Source organism: Eschscholzia californica, unplaced genomic scaffold, assembly GCF_041429995.1.
Source record: "Eschscholzia californica isolate CP2 unplaced genomic scaffold, dmEscCali1.0.p SCAF_1, whole genome shotgun sequence".
NCBI lineage: Eukaryota > Viridiplantae > Streptophyta > Magnoliopsida > Ranunculales > Papaveraceae > Eschscholzia > Eschscholzia californica.
The window spans coordinates 59,701,780-59,718,985 of NW_028238198.1; the positions used below are offsets into that span (position 1 = coordinate 59,701,780).

Sequence of the window (17,206 nt, forward strand, 5' to 3'; positions counted from 1 at the left end):
AATTTTCACCAAAGACGTGATTGAGAAAAATGATAAATTTTAATCTGGGTAAGTCTGAAAAATCAAGAAAATACCAGATGGTATACAAATCTTTTGTGTAAATAGTCCATGTCACTTTTCTTGGAGATAGCCCTAGCTACTAATAACTTGGCTGGCCCCCGTCCTGCCAATATAGTAGAACGAGTCCAGATAATATATAGAGAAATTAGGGTATATCCCGTGCTGTAGGGACACGAACAATTGTATCAAGTGGTCAGCGAGGTAGTAACAAATTTTTTTTTCTAGAGAATGATTCTTCAACAAAATCTTTTTGTGCTGCTTCTGTTATTAGTGGGTTCATGGTGATTGTGGCGGTAGAGGTTTTGTATCGGCGGTGGTTGTGGTATTGAAGTTTAGTAATGGTGGTGGTGGTAGTGGAGCTACAATGGTAAAGGTTTAGTGATTGTGGTGGTGGTAGTGCAAGTACAATGGTAGAGATTTAGTAATCGTCGTGGTAGCAGAAGTGTCGACTAAAGTAATTAAGTAAGATACAATTTAATGGTGGTGATTGTGGTGTTGTAGTTTAGTAGTAGTGGTGGTTGTGGTGATGGCATTGGTGGTAGTGCTAGAGGTGCAATAATCGTGATTGTGGAGGAACAATGTGGAGGTTTAGTAATCATGGTGGTGGTAGAAATGACAACTAAAATAATAAAAAAATGCAATTTAAGAAGCAAAAAATGCAAGCGCTTGAGATCGAATTTGGGTTGTTTGGACTCCATACCATGCCCCCTACCACTTGAGGTAAAGTAGATAGTATTATTTAAAGATAGAAACAAATCGGGACCCATTTAATTATCTTCTGTAACCTTCTCTGAGAGGCCCCAAGCGAAGCTTTGCTCGCTTTCCCCCAGGGCCGGCCCTGCATGCCACCCAACTTACTGTATTTATAAGGTGGCACTACAAAAAATATGGTCAATCGGGACGGTTTTTAACCGTCCCAAAAACGGAAAAACCGTCCCCAATATAATATTGGGGACAGTTTTGGTCTGTCCCTGAAAGTGGCGTCCCAAATAATATTTGGGACGGGTATGGGGACAGATAGCATCTGTCCCCATTATTGTTTTTGGGACGGTTTGTAACTGTCCCCATATCAATGATCATTAGGGACAATATATATTTGTCCCTAAAAATTTGGCAGGAATTTCTTTGGTTAGCATTTGGGACAGTAATATATGTCCTTAAAAGTTTGGCGGGAACTTCCTCTAGCTTGTTTTTCAGACAATAGCTGTCCCTGTAAGATCGGCGGTGATTTTCTATTGCCTGTATCTAATACAGTCAATATTCGTCCCTACAAATTTAGTTGAACGTTTTCCTTAATATAGAAGAGAAAAAAATTTCTTAAGACAATTTAAAAATTCACATTAACATTTTTGGACAAGTCCCCCGACGAAATTCACAAGCCCGGACAAAAAAAAAAAATTCAACCAAAATAAGAGTACATACTAATAACTCTTCCACGGGAAGATAAAATTCTATTAAAAATAAACTGCTCCAACTTCATTCTCCCATCTTTTTTCATGTTGTAGGGGAAAACGTGGAAACACCATTAACATATCATCGTCTCAGCTTTGCTCCATCCTATCCCTGTGTCATGGACACAAAAAAACAGAAGGCAACAAAAGCTATTAGTTTATTACCTTTTTCGAAATGTATGCCACAACAAATATACAAATTGTTAACTGCTTCATAAAATTGTGAAAACTTCTATAAAATTGTTAAAAGAGCAAAGATTGACACACATAATCTTCTTAAAAGTTGTAGCTTCATAATAAGTTTGTGTGTACTGCTCTAGTAATCTAACGAACATACCCTCACGGGCCTTTGTGTTGCATTTAGGAACATGTTACACAATCGTATTTTTATGATTATAATGATAGATATTAAACAGAACACCATATATGAAATGAAAGTTGTTTCAGTACAAGTAGACAAATGTTTTGAAGTGAACAAACCCAAACTCTACGACTGCATATAGGACAGAGAGCATCTGTGATGTGTAGTCTGTTTTGTTCATATGCTTGATTGCTCATGCTAGCAAAATAGTGTTTCATAAGATCATTCAGTGCATTTTCATCATCAAGTTAACCAGAAGCTCAATCAACAAACAGCAGTTTCTCTAAATTGCAATAGATATTACAGCTTGTTTTATAATAGAGCTAAGTCTTGTTAAACTAGATATTATCAATTTCCGTGTAGCGTAGTTTGCTTCTGATAAAGCGCTTACCTTTTGGATCATCCATGTAGCATAGTTTGCTACTTACCGCAACTAATCACGAACTATTATGATCAGTACAAAATTTTCAGATTAACCTTTATCAACCTGAAAAAATCAAACAAAAAGATGAATAAATACTGGACAAGAGAACACTTTCAGTTATTGCATTAACAATCTCTAGAAATATTATTTAAAACTTATCTACATAGATGTCGTATATGTACATATAGTAATACTAGATACCCATTTCAGCCTTACAGAGTTACAGTTAACCAATCGTGTTTAGTCTTACAGTTGCACCTGCATTAGTCGGCAAGTAATTGTCGTTTAAACATAGCTTCACCATGTCACTAACCTGGCTAACACAAAAATAATGCAAGGTAGATCTACAATTTGAAAAGAATTTAATTTTTTTAAGTTAGCTGCTATAGAAAGAAATTTGGTAGTAAACATACAAATTTAGAATGACATAGAACAACAAAACTCTAAAGGACTAGACAACAGTAGTAAAACTAAATAACCCACAAATAAAGATAAGCTCATACGTGTATTACCCGAGCTTCACCTTCTTTTTACATTCTATCATATCGTTGAGCAAGATGTCGAACATCTCCCAGTGGAGCTCCCATCACCATTGCTCTTAATAATTCAGTACACTGGATATTGATAGTGTAGAGATCAAAAGTTAGTTAAACTATACAGATATGCTAATAGCACGAGTAATATAAAAATGAAAAAATGAGGGTAGAAAAAAAAAAAAAGATGAAGGCCACTAGAGTCGAAAAATATCTCGTGAACTACGAAATTTACGAAAAATGAAGTAGAAAGAGGTCCAAAATAATAGAATTGTTCCTTTAACTAAGAGTGGAGGTAGTTAGAGAAAAATTCCAATTAATTCATCATTCACTTGTGTTCCGAGGGCTTTTAATAGACTTCCATGTTCTTTTTCCATATGAGAACAAGCTTATCATTCACGAATCAGAAAGCTAAGTATTCAATAACTTTATTAGAGACCACATAAATCAAATGTGTACTTAAGAGAAGCAAAAGCAATGGAGATAAGAAAGAGTTCTTAAAAAAATTCATAACATCAAATGATCAAAGTACACAAGCAAATATGTGTTGTAGAAAGCTCTAAAAATGAACAAAACCAATCGCATTGAAGACAAAAAAAATGTTAGATAGCTCCAATTCAGATTTTTCATCTGGTCAGGAAGTGTACCATCACTAATAAGTTCGATGTTTAAAACATTAAGCAACTAGTTTGAGATCAAAATTAGTATCAATGTTAGCTGATTATAGCTGTATAATTGTCAAATCAGGTTGTATATTATAACAGTTCATAAAACTCTAGAATAAGCTTTGAGATGAAATGCAAGAAAATACATCCATAATTCCAAACAATAGCAGTGATAGCAAACTTGGCTTTAAGACGTTCAGAGAAACACCAAAAGAAAGGGATCTAATACAATAACCCGATATATTTGCTTCTGTCTGAGCTCTTAAAGTTTATAGCTTTGACATACTTCATAGGTATTAGTGGTTTATATAAGAGTGTGAGTACCAAACAGTTACGCCCTAATTTTTGTGGCCAAAGCCTAGTAACAAGTAAGGTGAGACAAAATATCCTTATACCCACAAACAAAATATATATAACAACCTAACTTCATTCATGAGAAATTAGGTTTTCATTGGTCTAATGCAAGTAATACATCAATGTGAAGGAATATCAAAACAAATCAAAATAGTAAACCCTGAGAAGAAAATAGGAGATAAATAACTTACGTTTAATTGGTGGAAAACAAATGCAAAACATCTCATCCTTCAGCTCTCCATCAAAGAATCAGTTATGCGTTCTTGGACTGAAGTTGTAAGAAGACTGAAACGGAATAAAGAATAACAATAAAAAACCCTAATCTCAAAATGAAGAAAATCAATTTCTCCTTGACGATTTCACCGGAACCATTGAATCACTTTTCTTGATATTAGTTTGTAGAAGAAGAAGAAGAAGAAAAATCTAACCTGGTTAATGAAGTTTAGAGATGTACTGAAACCGTAGAAGAAGAGGATGAAAAACTTGGAAGTGAGAGGAGAAACGGGGAGAGAGAAAGGGGGGAATAGGTTTAGAAACCTGATTACTTCAAAATTTAGTCCGAAATTGTACGAAAACTTTTGGCCAAAATTGAGCGCCACTTTTTTTTTTGTTTCCCACCATTACTCCAAAAACACTGTCCCTCCCACGTATTTATTTGTCCCTATTATAATTTTCTTAGGGACAATTACTATAAATCCGTCCCTATCTTAATATTATTAGGGACATACATGAAAATGCATGTCCCTATCGGCCCTTTTTTTTGTAGTGTGGCCAATACGCGAACAACCGTTTTTCTTATATGGACAACTATTTTCGGGACTGATGCGTGTCAACTATGCTTGATTTAGTTGACTTTGATTTAATAAGGGGACAACTCCATAAAGTCTTAAATACTAATAATTAGTAACTTGTGGACTACTAACAAAAATAATAGTTAAAGATTGAAAACCTAAACTGTCTTCTTCTTCTTCATCTTCTTCCTTCTTCTTAGTCTTATTCTTCTTTCTTCACTTCTACTAAAAGTAAACTGTAGTTTCTACCAATTTTTTTTTATCAAACCCTAGATGGATGAAGAAGACAAAATCTCTTCTTAGTCTTATTCTTCTTTCTTCACTTCTACTAAAAGTAAACTGTAGTTTTTACCATTTTTTTTTATCAAACCCTAGATGGATGAAGAAAACAAAATTCCTCAATCTGCACCTGAACAAGTTTTTCCGGGCGTTTCTATAATAGGCATTAATGACATTGATGAGGTAAAACAGAACATAACTTGCGACGAAAATCTGGCAAAATCGGACAATTTTCTAGATTTTCTTAGCAACTTAGCTTCTGTTATGCCGTATTTTCGGAGAAAACCGACGAAAATATTGCATAACAGAAGCTAAGTTGCGACGAAAATCTGGCAAGTTTCGATTATGCCAGATTTTCGTCGCAAGTGATGTTCTGTTATGTCATATTTTTGCACAACCCGAATTACCAGATTCATCTTCCTCTTCACCATCGTTTTCAGAGTCGGAACCAACAGATCCATCTTCGTCTTCCACATCTTCTCTAATTTTCTCTGCCATCAGTACCATCTTCTTCTTAGTGGTTGGTTTTAGAGTTTTAGGGTTCTAACCTTTGTCTTTGGGGAGATTCTACAACAACTCCCTTGCCTTTGTTTGATGCCATAACCACCAATATTTCTCCAAGGAGTTTCTCTCTCTAGAAATTTGGGTGATAATGAAGAACAAGTAATAGAAGAGATGAAAACTAACCTAGGGTTTATGGAGAAAGAGAGAGGTCATCAAATATATACATCTGATTCTAAGAGGACTTGAGCGAAAATAATATAGAGTTGTCCCCTTAGAAACTGATGTCCATATAAGAAAAACGGTTGTCCGCGTATTGGCCACCATTTATTATTGCTATATTCTGGATACTCCAACTTTTTGGGTATTCTACTTATTATTTATTTATGTTTTGATTCCTTTTTCTTAATTTAGTTATTTATTGAGAGAGAGAAATTTCATTCTCTTTTTTAACCCTTGCAATTTATATTGCTTCATTTTTTCTTAATTTAATTATTTTATTTCTAAGGACACGTATTTTCGTAAATAGATTATTTCATTTCTAAGAGGGACTATATTTAAATTTTGGTAAGGACTTCTAAACAATATCCTTTATCAAAAAATGATGTTTGTCCTAGTCAATATTTTTCCCTTCTATCTTATTATATATAGATTACTGAAGATCCTGTCGTTGGTTTTCTAACATTATTATTTTATGAAAAATGTTGATTTTGATCTTCTAAAAGAAAGTTTAGCTGAATCAAAAAGTAGAACAATAAGAAAAAGAACTAAACCAAATCGAAGGATGATAAGAAAACATAAAAGTAGAAGAACGACAAAAGCTATTGTTGAGAGAAATCAAAATATTATCCGAAGAACAAAAACTCAATGCAAAAATAAAATACCAAAAATTAAACAAGAAAAGAAGTTGTTAAAGGAACAAACTTAAAAAGAGATTACAGGAGATATACAAGAAATCAGGGAGAAGCCAGAATCCTCGTTATGGTCGCGCCAAACCAACTAATTTGAGAAATTTATGTAGCAATTTCATTCAAAATTGTCACCTAAAAATAACAATTAAGGTAAGATCAAACACAAATAAAAAAATATAATATAGAACTACTACGATAGTTTTTTCTCTTTAATGCATCTAAATTTGTAACTTTATTAATAGAAGGTGAAACTTCTTTTATTTCGGCAACATTATTCTTTCAAAATATTGATCGATTGTAGCAAATGTTTTATACTGTAGGCGAAGATATCATGCCAATGTTAGACATAAATTAATTGTTCAAGTATTAAAATAAATAGATTTGTAATTTTGGGAGTCTAATTAGGGTAATTTAGAAGTAGGTTGGAAACTTGAAATTGCAACGATGGAACAACATTATTATATAGTTGTTCCATCGTTGAGGTAATTTAGGCATTGCAACAAAAAGAAGTAATTTAGGCATTACTTCATCGGGTGGGTTGATGGGTGGACATAGATGTTGGGCTTTGATTGGGTCTGGGTTGATTAAGGGTGCCACTTAACTTTAAGGCAAAAGTTTTTAGTCTTTTACTATGGCCCCCTACTTTGTGACCAGTTTCCTTTATGACCCCCTTTTTTTCGTAAATTCAAATATTGCCCCCTTTACTTAATACCGTCAGTCAACTTTTATGGTTAATCTTTTTGTTTCCCTATTTACCCTTCTTATAAGAATGATTTCAAAATTCAAAATTGACCCCCTTTTAAATTTGGGTCAACTTCCAAAAGCTTATAGCTACTTTGAAAAAAACTAGGGGGCCAAAATAGAATACATATAAATTTTTTTTAAAAACACCTCATCTCTCCCTCTCTCTCCTCCATCTCATCGCCTCTGTCCTCCACATCATGTATCTCGCCACCTCATCATCTTCTCCGATGAAAGTCGTCGGCCGGCCAAATTTTCCGGCAACCTTCAATTTTTTTTTTTATCTTTCTCTAACTAATGTCTCTCTCATCTCTCTATAATTCCGGTGAAGGGGAAGAGCCCCTTCGCCGGAATAACCAGACCTTGAAGGTCTGGTTAATAACCAGACTCGGTCTGGTTTGAAACCAGACCGAGATCTGGCTTCAACCAAATCTCGGTCTGGTTTGAAACCAGACCGGGATCTGGTTTCAACCAGCCAAACCGAGATCTGGTTGGTTGAAACCAGATCCCGGTCTGGTTATTCCGGCGAAGGGGCTCCTCCTCTTCGCCGGAATTATAGTGAGATGAGAGAGAGAGAAATGAGAGAGAGAGAAAAAAAAAATTAGAGAGAGAGAGAGAGAGAAAGAGATTAGTTAGAGAGATTAAAGAGAAAGAGATTAGAGAGATAAAAAAAATTTGAAGGTCGCCAGAAAATTTGGCTGGCCGGCGACCTTCATCGGAGATGATGATGAGATGGCGAGATACATGATGTGGAGGAGAGAGGCGATGAGATGGAGGAGAGAGAGGGAGAGATGAGGTGTTTTTAAAATTTTTTTATATGTATTCTATTTTGGCCCCCTAGTTTTTTCTAAAGTAGCTATAAGTTTTTGGAAATTGAACCAAATTTAAAAGGGGGTCAATTTTGAATTTTGAAATCATTCTTATAAGAAGGGTAAATATGGAAACAAAAAGATTAACCATAAAAGTTGACTGACGGTGTTAAGAAAAGGGGGTCATATTTGAATTTACGAAAAAAAAGGGGTCATAAAGGAAGCTGGTCACAAAGTAGGAGGCCAAATAGGAATTAACTCAAAAGATTAAGGGTCGGGGCCATGACTCCTCTTAGCCCTCACTTACATATGTCTCTGCAACATATGAAAGAACCTTGATAAAGAGGAAGATCTCTCTCATATTTGATTTGAGTGGTTTGAGACAGTGAGAAATTTGAATCAGCAATGGTATCAATTTCATGACGTTGAGGCTATCACTTTCAATGTGGAGATAGTTGATATGTTGCGTTGCTGGCCATCTGATAGCATATAGAATAGGTTGACATTCACACTCTTCCGGATTTGTTCCTCTGGTGATATCTCTTAGGGCTACTAGAATTTTTCTTGATCAACATGGAGTATGCATCCATTCCTGCTATTTCCGTCAAATATTTGAAAGAGGCGTCGACATTAAATTGGAGATAAGGAGGTGCTGGCGGGTGGCATCTATGAAGTTGTTTATCGCGTTGCTTTTTGCTGTTTTGGAGTTGTTTTGTTGGGGTTGCTTTGATCTGGTTTATGAGTTGTGTTGGAGATTGGTTCTGATTTGTGAAATCTTTTTCACATCGTGCTTTCCAAATGAACCATATGATTTTAGCGTAAGTATCTGCATTATTTTTGTCAATATCCTTCCACTGTAAGATCCACTAAACAACTGAATTTATGTTATCCATTCTGATATTAAAATAAAAACAAATTGATTTAGCATAATTACAGCGTAAATTTAGCATAATTACAGTGTAAAATATATATTGGCAATCGATATGTCATACGACAGAAATCCATAGGATTGCGTCGCAATTTACCAGCGTTATCTTCACCTACATCCCACACAAGGCAAACAGACAATCAAATAAATCGGAAAATGTTACGAAATTGATATTCGGACTCCCTAGCCAATGGGCGAGATGACATAAACAGGAACAACAATGGAACTCCAAACCGGCTTTCCTGTGCGGTCCCAATCTTTTCAAGAATGGCTTGTAGTTTTTGTTTTTTTATTCTTTCTTGTATCTCAAGAAAAAAACAATGGTATTAATTTCAAAATGGAGAGGGAAAGAAATGGGGTTGGGTGAGGCAAAATGGTATTTCTTAACTCAACTCAAAATTAGCTCCACAAAACCTAAAGGTTTTTTAGGGGTAGGGTTTATTTAGAGGGACAAAATTGAGTAGAAGAAAATGGTTTCAGGCTTTTTTTTTTTTTTTTGAAAACTAATGGTTTCGGAATTGGACCCACAAAATAATATGTTTTTGGTCCTAATTTTCATTTCAAATTTTTATTTTTGGCCCAAAGTCCGGATTAGCTTTGGTGGCCTATACATGAACAAACAAAAACGTTATGTAGATAAAAATGATTGGGTACCGTGCAAATCAAACATAGTTGACTATTTCGACTTTTATTTAATTAGGGGACACAATTATAAGTACTCGAATTTAAAAAAACAATTAACCTAAAGACCATGAAACACATACACTAGATTAAAAATTGAAAACCTAAATAACTGTCATTCTTCTTATTCACCATTGTTACAAGTAAACTACATCTTCCATCACTTTGAAATTCCATATCTTCCTACTGCTCCAGTCAAATCCACTTATGTTCTTCATTACTCACCAATCTAGCGAAAGTTCACTCATTTGGAAGATTTTTCTCATTTTCCCGTTTCAATTTCAAAACCCACAATTGAAAAAGGCTGAAGAGTTGTAAAACACAATCACCCTTTATAAAAAAATATCTTCTTTGATGAGAATTTCATTTTAGTATTGCATGGAAAACACAAAAGTGATTCCGCTGCAACAACTGTCCAAAGAAAAATTGATTTTTTTTCCTTCATATTTTCTTCCACCACCGTTACCATGGGGCTACCACCATCACTACCATGACCACCACCACTACCATGACTACCACCAATGTGAATATGTTTTCTTTCTTTATCTCTCATTATCCTCTATCTCTATATTTCTTTCCCTATCTCTCTCTCAACTGAAACTTTCTCTCTACTCAATATCTCTCTCTATGTTCCGACGGAAGTAAGGGGAACATAGAGAGAGAGAGAGAGAGAGAGAGAGTGAGAAAGCAAGAGAGAGCGAGAGAGAGGGAGAGAGCGTGAGAGAGGGAGAGAGAGAGAGAATGCTGTAGGTAGTAGGAGTACATGAGAAATAAGAAGATGTGAGTTTTTCTGCGCTATATTTATTTCCGGCTAAGGGGCCCCTCCCTCTGTCATAATAAAAAGAGAGAGAGAGAAACAGAGAGTGAGAGAGACAACAAGAGAGAGTGAGAGACAGAAAGTAGTGTGACGTCCCGTGTTCCGAATCACAGTTTGCCCCGCAGTTTATAAAAGAAACTCGATCTAGTTCTCACTCAAACCGGTTTCAAATATAAACTCAAGACAAAACTCTCATCAAGGGGTACAAAACAAACACAAACACAGCGGAAAATCAAATATAATTTAAACCTTTTGAAAATATGCTAGGAAAACGTGTAACCCAAAATAGTTTTCATAAAGATAAAAACAACTTAAATTCAGGTGTATGAACAATTCATAGAAGAGATTGAATTTGGACAGAGTATCCTCTATAAATTGAACATATCAAACCTGAAAAACCTGTCAAACATTCATACATGCTTTCATAAATTTCAATATATCAAATAACATCAACTTCAAGTTATAGTGTGTGCATACTATTTACATGTGTATAATCACAAACAAGTGAGAGAACGATCCTAACTATTTTAGATGATACATATCTAATATTGACATTGTGATAAAATCTTAAGTTGAAAATATAATAAAAAATTATATCGAGCTTACATAATGTGAGCCGACGAAGTAAACTATGTCACTCCGCGTCACCAGTACCTGCAATTGAACAAAAACAAATAGGAATGCGGTAACTCGAATGTCAGCTCTGTAGGATACCTAGACATCCTACCCGCACCACACACATAAACAGTTTAATTAATATATCAATAGTTATAGGTGATATGTATATACACGGTGATATATATGTACACAGTGATATCATTATGCACATGAAGCAAAGCAATATAGCAAGATAATTCTTTTATCTCACAAAGATCACGACTGAATAAGCTCTCAGTCGGGATCAGCTATTATTCGGATAGAAAGAACCGGTCGGCCTTTGTTAGTATGTAGGCAGGCGACGTCTTATCGAACGTTTGACTACTGTTGTGTACACATGGATCCACGTAATACCCGTTAGAGCTTTCGTAATTTGCTTTTCGTCGTCATTGCCCATCAAGCCAGCTTGTGATCTCAATACGCATTGAATAATAAGTCTCACCAAAACAATGATACGCTTAGAATATGTCACGACTTACCCAGACGACTATAAGAGCATCTTTGTGTAGCAGAGCCATATAACCACGGTGATACAACTATCCCGTCTTGAGACGCGTCCTACCTCCGGCAAAGATCTGACGCTTCCTCGTAAGGTAATTCATTAATCATTCGAAGAATACCTAAACATATGCATGAACCTATAATAATATTAAATGATCTGAGTGGCTTCCAAAGCTACAAGAACAGAGTCATCCTAACAGATCCCATCAACCAGAGGAGAAGCGCGTTCTTGGGTCTTAAGGTAGGGTAAACTCTGTTTAAAGCCAAACTTTTACAAGTTTCAACTTTCAGGGATTAAGTATTTTCTTATTAAAAAAACTTGGGTAAACACCCACTTTCATTGCGGTGAAAATATAGTAAGTATCAAACACAAGTCATTACAGAATTCAAACCACACACTCAAGTGACTTAGTAGAATAAAAACACATGACATTGGGTTGATCCCCTAATTACTCCAAAGGTCGGAACCCACCAACTCCCATCCTCTCTCGGACCCCATTCTGGGTAAACTGGAATGGTTGTTACCAAACGGCTGGTCACGTACCGAGTGTAACCCTTGACATGAACTCATGGCTAATTCATAGCAGAAAAATAAACAAGGAGATCAACCAATTCCCACCAGAAAACAACAATTACACGTAACACAGCTCAAACGATTCCGCCATCATGTTATACACGCAGCTTAAGCGATTCCACCACCACGTATTTATAGTTCACACAAAACGACCACGTGATTATTTTTCAAAAAAATCAATTTGTTTTGTAAAGAGAAACATCCATAACATAGAGCTAACCATATACATCCACATCATATCATAATTTGAACTAGAGAATGGTAGAAAGAAAATAATAACTAACTATGTATATGGATTGGCGAAACGGGAAATACTCGTGGTCCAAGTAAGATTTATAGGATCCTACCTCTTCTTGCACCCCCAATGATGTCTCCTGACTAAGCTCTATCACTCTTCGAACTCCAGACTGCGGTACAATAGTTTCATTGAAATATAAAAGGGTAAAACAGTCATTTGCCGGTTACTTAACTATCAAGAGTTTTCTTGCAGAGCAAGAATGCATAAAATGGATGAAACTATAATAGGAATGTCTTATCGACACTATACAGTTCATTGAGACGTTCCACCGAGTACTTAAAATGCATACAGACCAACCAACTAACTTCCCGTAAACTCTATTTCACATTTCAGAGTCTTCATAGGCTGAAAATCATATAATGAACCCCATAATATAAATATTAATGAATTGTTCATTTATGTGAAATATGACAAAGTTCGGGTAACCCTGTATATTCAAATTCATTATAAAATAGATCTAAATAAGAAAGTCGAGTAGCAAAATAATTCGGCAGCAACCCGTCTATATATGAATACCTCAAAATAGTCCATAATATGCTAAACATGTTGATGAACATAAATTCGAAGAAACTAACGGATAAACACTTCCAATTATGAACGCAAAAGAAATTAGATCCAACTATACAGTCTTCGATATAACTATCAGATAACCATCAAATTCAGACGAAATATAAATTTTTGAACCGCTAGATATGTAGAACGAATCGAATATAATTACCCGAAAGATAGTTTCATTAAATTCCAACAAAAATCCGCGAAGAAATCGACGACAAAAACTTCCTAACCCTTCACGGAGAAATACTCATTTCGTCTCACAGAGCCTTAACTTTGTAATTGATTTTGGGAAACTAGAATTTAAGTTGGGTTTTGATGGGCCTAAAAGGTTACCCTAAATAGGTCTACACCCGCAAGTGCACGGGTGTCAAGTTGTAATTTCTCGGTAAGACCGGTTCGTTCCTCAGAGACTAAGTCAAACTCAATTTAATCTTAAAACTATTGTGATTTTCAAAAGTGGTTTGATTGGTAATATGATTCAAAAAAAAAAAATGAATAGCAAATATAACTCAAAAGAAAACAAATAAGTTGATATTCAGAAAAGGGGAACCTAGGGTTTTCGAATCCGTCCACGTGACAATCCTAAAGATGATGTATTTGCCTTAGTCAACTAAGTACTTTGTTTTACTCAGATTCTATAACATGAACGCTCTAAAATTCGGAAAGTGTTATCGTTAAAAGCAATAAAGTTTTTAAAAGATACTAAGATTTTAATCTAAACATTAATTGACTTGCATATAAATCAAAACGATAACATTCTCATTATGGACTTCATCTAAAACCCTAGATAGACAATATTTAACTACTCATGCTAGAAGAGATAAACATTTATAATTTATATAAATAAAAGAGTAAAGAAACTTAACTTTTCTGCTGTTTCCAAACCAAACAGGGCCTTAGGGAAGCGATTTCCTTCTGTTTTTCCAAGAATTCTGCCAAACACACCCTCCGGGAAAACGATTTTCTCGTCTTCCCGGAAATGGATTCTCCGAGAGAAAATTATTTTCCCACTGTATTTTCTCTCTAAGTTCTCTGTTTCTCTCTCTCTTTCTACTTATAACTCTCTGTAATCTCTTTATCTTTATGTATTCTATCTCTCTCTCACCAAGAAAACAGAATATAAAATGAAAATCGAAAACAAAATAAAGATAAACTTTTATCACAACCGAGTCTCTCTCTCTCTACAATATCTCTCTGTCTCTCTCTCTAACTTTCTCTCTTCCTCTGTAATCTCTCTCTCTCACTAAGAAACTAAGATTACAAAAAGAGAAACAAAAATCAGAAATCAAGATAAGCTCTCGGTTATGTCTCTCTCTACTGTTCTTTTTGCTCTCTGAAAAACCTCCTTCTCTCTCTGCTTCTCTTCTGTTTTATTGACCAAAAACCAATCGAAATCTCTCCTCTATTTCTGTTTTGATTTCGTATTGAATCGAATCTCACTCCCTCTCTCTACTGTTTTCATCCTTGCCGAGAATATCTCTTTCTCTCTCTCGGTCTTATCTCTTCCTCCTTCTTTTTTGATTCCCTCAAAGATCTTCACAACCCATCTCGTTTTGATTTTGAATCCTTCTCACTCCCTCTCTCTCGGGTCTCTTTAAACTGTTTTGAATCAGTTTATGTGAGTTAAGAGAGTTAGAGTTCGAGAGAGAGAAAAGGAAATAATGTGGGATTTCAAAGTTGGTAAACTGAATAAGATAGGGTGCTTCGCGGGACATGACGGATTGTGCTAGCTGCTGTTGGATGAAAAACACGTGTGCTGAAACTCTCGGATCTCGACAAGTCACGGTTGGTTGCATGGTGATATCTTGTGCTCGGGTGTATCGGATCTGACGCTCTTTGAGAATCCTGTGACCCACCTTTACTGACCGAACGTAGCCCACAACTGATCTGGACCGTCTGATCTACTTCCCTCCTGCGTGCCATGTGTACTTACTGACCCATTTGGTCAACTAACTTTGACTTCAACTTTGACCTTGCCTAATTCGCTCGTCCGGATTCCGATTCGACTTCCGATTTCGCCTACAGGTTCCTCTTGGACTGTACTTTTCATTCGAGCACCAATGTTGACCAAAATTACCATAATAAAAAACTGACCAAAATACCCCCCAACACGTCTTTCTCTCGATTTTATCGGGTTTTCGCGTTGAACTCTGTAAAAGACACCTGAGTAAGAGAATCACATAATTCATCAGAGTAACTGCCCGAAGTAGACTAACTAACCCGAGTTAAGAGACTCACATGGGACATTTTCATGTCTCATCAGGTTTAAATGTAGCACTTGAGATGGGCACGTGTAGAAGCATGCAGTGGGTTTGGGTTCTATTTAAAACAACAAAATTGGTGCCACGTGTAAGGATTTAAAGTGCCAAGGTGATGAAATTTCTTTTCAATCCCTAACTTCTAAATACTCAATCACAAGTCCCATCATTTATATATTCAACTAATTCAATCCTCAATATTCACCTTATGATCCTACATTTAACCTTTTCTTTTATTCTTCCTCCCACAACTAACCATGAAGAAAATACCACTCTTATTAATTCGATCACAAAGAAAACTACCGAATACGGAACGATAGCCGGACAATGTCCGATCTTCACGTATGACCAACCAAAATTCTTAGTTCATTGAGAACTACCCAACGAGTGCTCCAGCTCAACCAAATAACTATCAAAAACCAAATTCCAAAACAAACCACTAACTCTGCTTGACGCTCTGATTCGTCCGATTCTAGACTCGAAGGTCTGGGTGCTACAGAAAGAGGGAGAAATAGAGAGAGAGGGAGAGAGAGATGTTGGGAGGAGGTGGTGGTGGGAGGAAAGGAAGAAAAAGGTGTGACCATTTTTTTAATCGCCAACAATGGCAGTTTGACAACAATCCTTATCTACGTGAAGAGAATTAAGTGGTGGAAGTTTGAGGAAAACAAAAGAAAAACAATATTCCAACCAAATTTCGTACCCCAAAACAATTTTTTTTTGGAGAAGTAAGTCAAAAAATGCTCAACTTTGACTTACTCGTGGACAAGTAATTTTCTAGACTCAAAACATATAAATATTTTGTTTTTAAAGAAATTCACAAAGAAGGAAATTCATCAAATTATGGGAAAAATCAATAGAGTTGTTGTAGGCACTAAGGATCATTACTTTCAAAACCAAATCTATAGCTTTTAGGTTTAAAGGATGTTGCATTAAAAACTTGTAAGGGATCTTTGCCTCATCTAGGTGTTCGGTAATTCAATCTACTCAAAGCATCTCGTATGAAACAATTAATCTTAAAAATTCTGAGTGCCACAGAAAATTTTGGAATTTTTCTTTACATATTTTCTCTAAGGGTGCTTCTAAAGGCACCGGGCCGAAAGGCTGTTAGCATCCATCACTGTTAGCACCAGGCCCAACCGCTGCTTTCTCTATTAGTACCAACCAACTATGTAGATCTCTCACAAAACCAACCAGAAATCCCAGTTTCAAACTTTCTCTCTCTAAGCAAACCGAACTCTACTCACCAAATCCCTCATAATCTCACGAATCTATCTCAAATTTTGCTGGAAATAATTCCTTTCACTTTCTAAGTGTTAGAATCAAGCATCATTTGGTGGAGACGAAGTTAAAATCAAGCTACAATTGCTCCTTCAAGGTTGGTTCACAATAGTACATGTTATTCGCTTAAGTGTGATAGTGTCACAACACACGTGTAAACCCTGGATCGAAATGAGAGAAAGAGAGTACATACCCCTCTCAACGTTTCCTGAATATTAAGTACCAATATCTCTTACTTAGGTTACAACTCATTTTATAATTTTTATGATTCAAAGAAAACAACATTGAGTTCAACAAACAAAAAAAAAAAAAACAACATTGAGAAAAAAAGGACCAAAAGAAGTAATCAGTATATTAATAGGTCAGTTCAATTTAGGATATAGGGCTACACATTTTAAACCGTCAATGATTTCTAACCTCACTGCATTCCACCAACTAAGCCACTCAAACAAGGATCAGGGCATACTAGAAGATCATAGTAACCTCATTGCTGACTACCAACTAAGCCACTCGGATTGATGGTTCCGAATAAAAGAATGACCGCCAGTAGGTATCGTTGTCGTTACCGTCGCCGGAGAATGTTGCACTCTTTTCTAAGCTTTTATTTTGGAGGAAAAATTAGTTGGGATTCCTTTTGTTTTAGAAGAAGAAGATGGAAGAAGCAAACTAAGGTGAACGTCACCCGCATTAAAAACCGGTGCTTATAGAGACTTCGAGTGAATGGCCATTGACCCGAATCAATAAAATTTTTGGATGCTAACAGTCTTTTGGCTCGATGC

The 17,206-nt window shown here is 35.8% G+C and overlaps 1 long non-coding RNA gene across 1 annotated transcript; it reads right to left on the bottom strand.

Moving 5' to 3' along the window:
• Positions 1–1,358: 1,358 nt before the first annotated feature.
• On the bottom strand, positions 1,359–4,475 carry LOC147567914 (uncharacterized). The gene is made up of 5 exons (XR_015237964.1): positions 4,277–4,475; positions 4,040–4,133; positions 2,809–2,910; positions 2,264–2,359; positions 1,359–1,623 (listed from the first exon to the last, which is right to left on the bottom strand). It is a non-coding gene; the product is annotated as an uncharacterized LOC147567914 (long non-coding RNA).
• Positions 4,476–17,206: the final 12,731 nt, after the last annotated feature.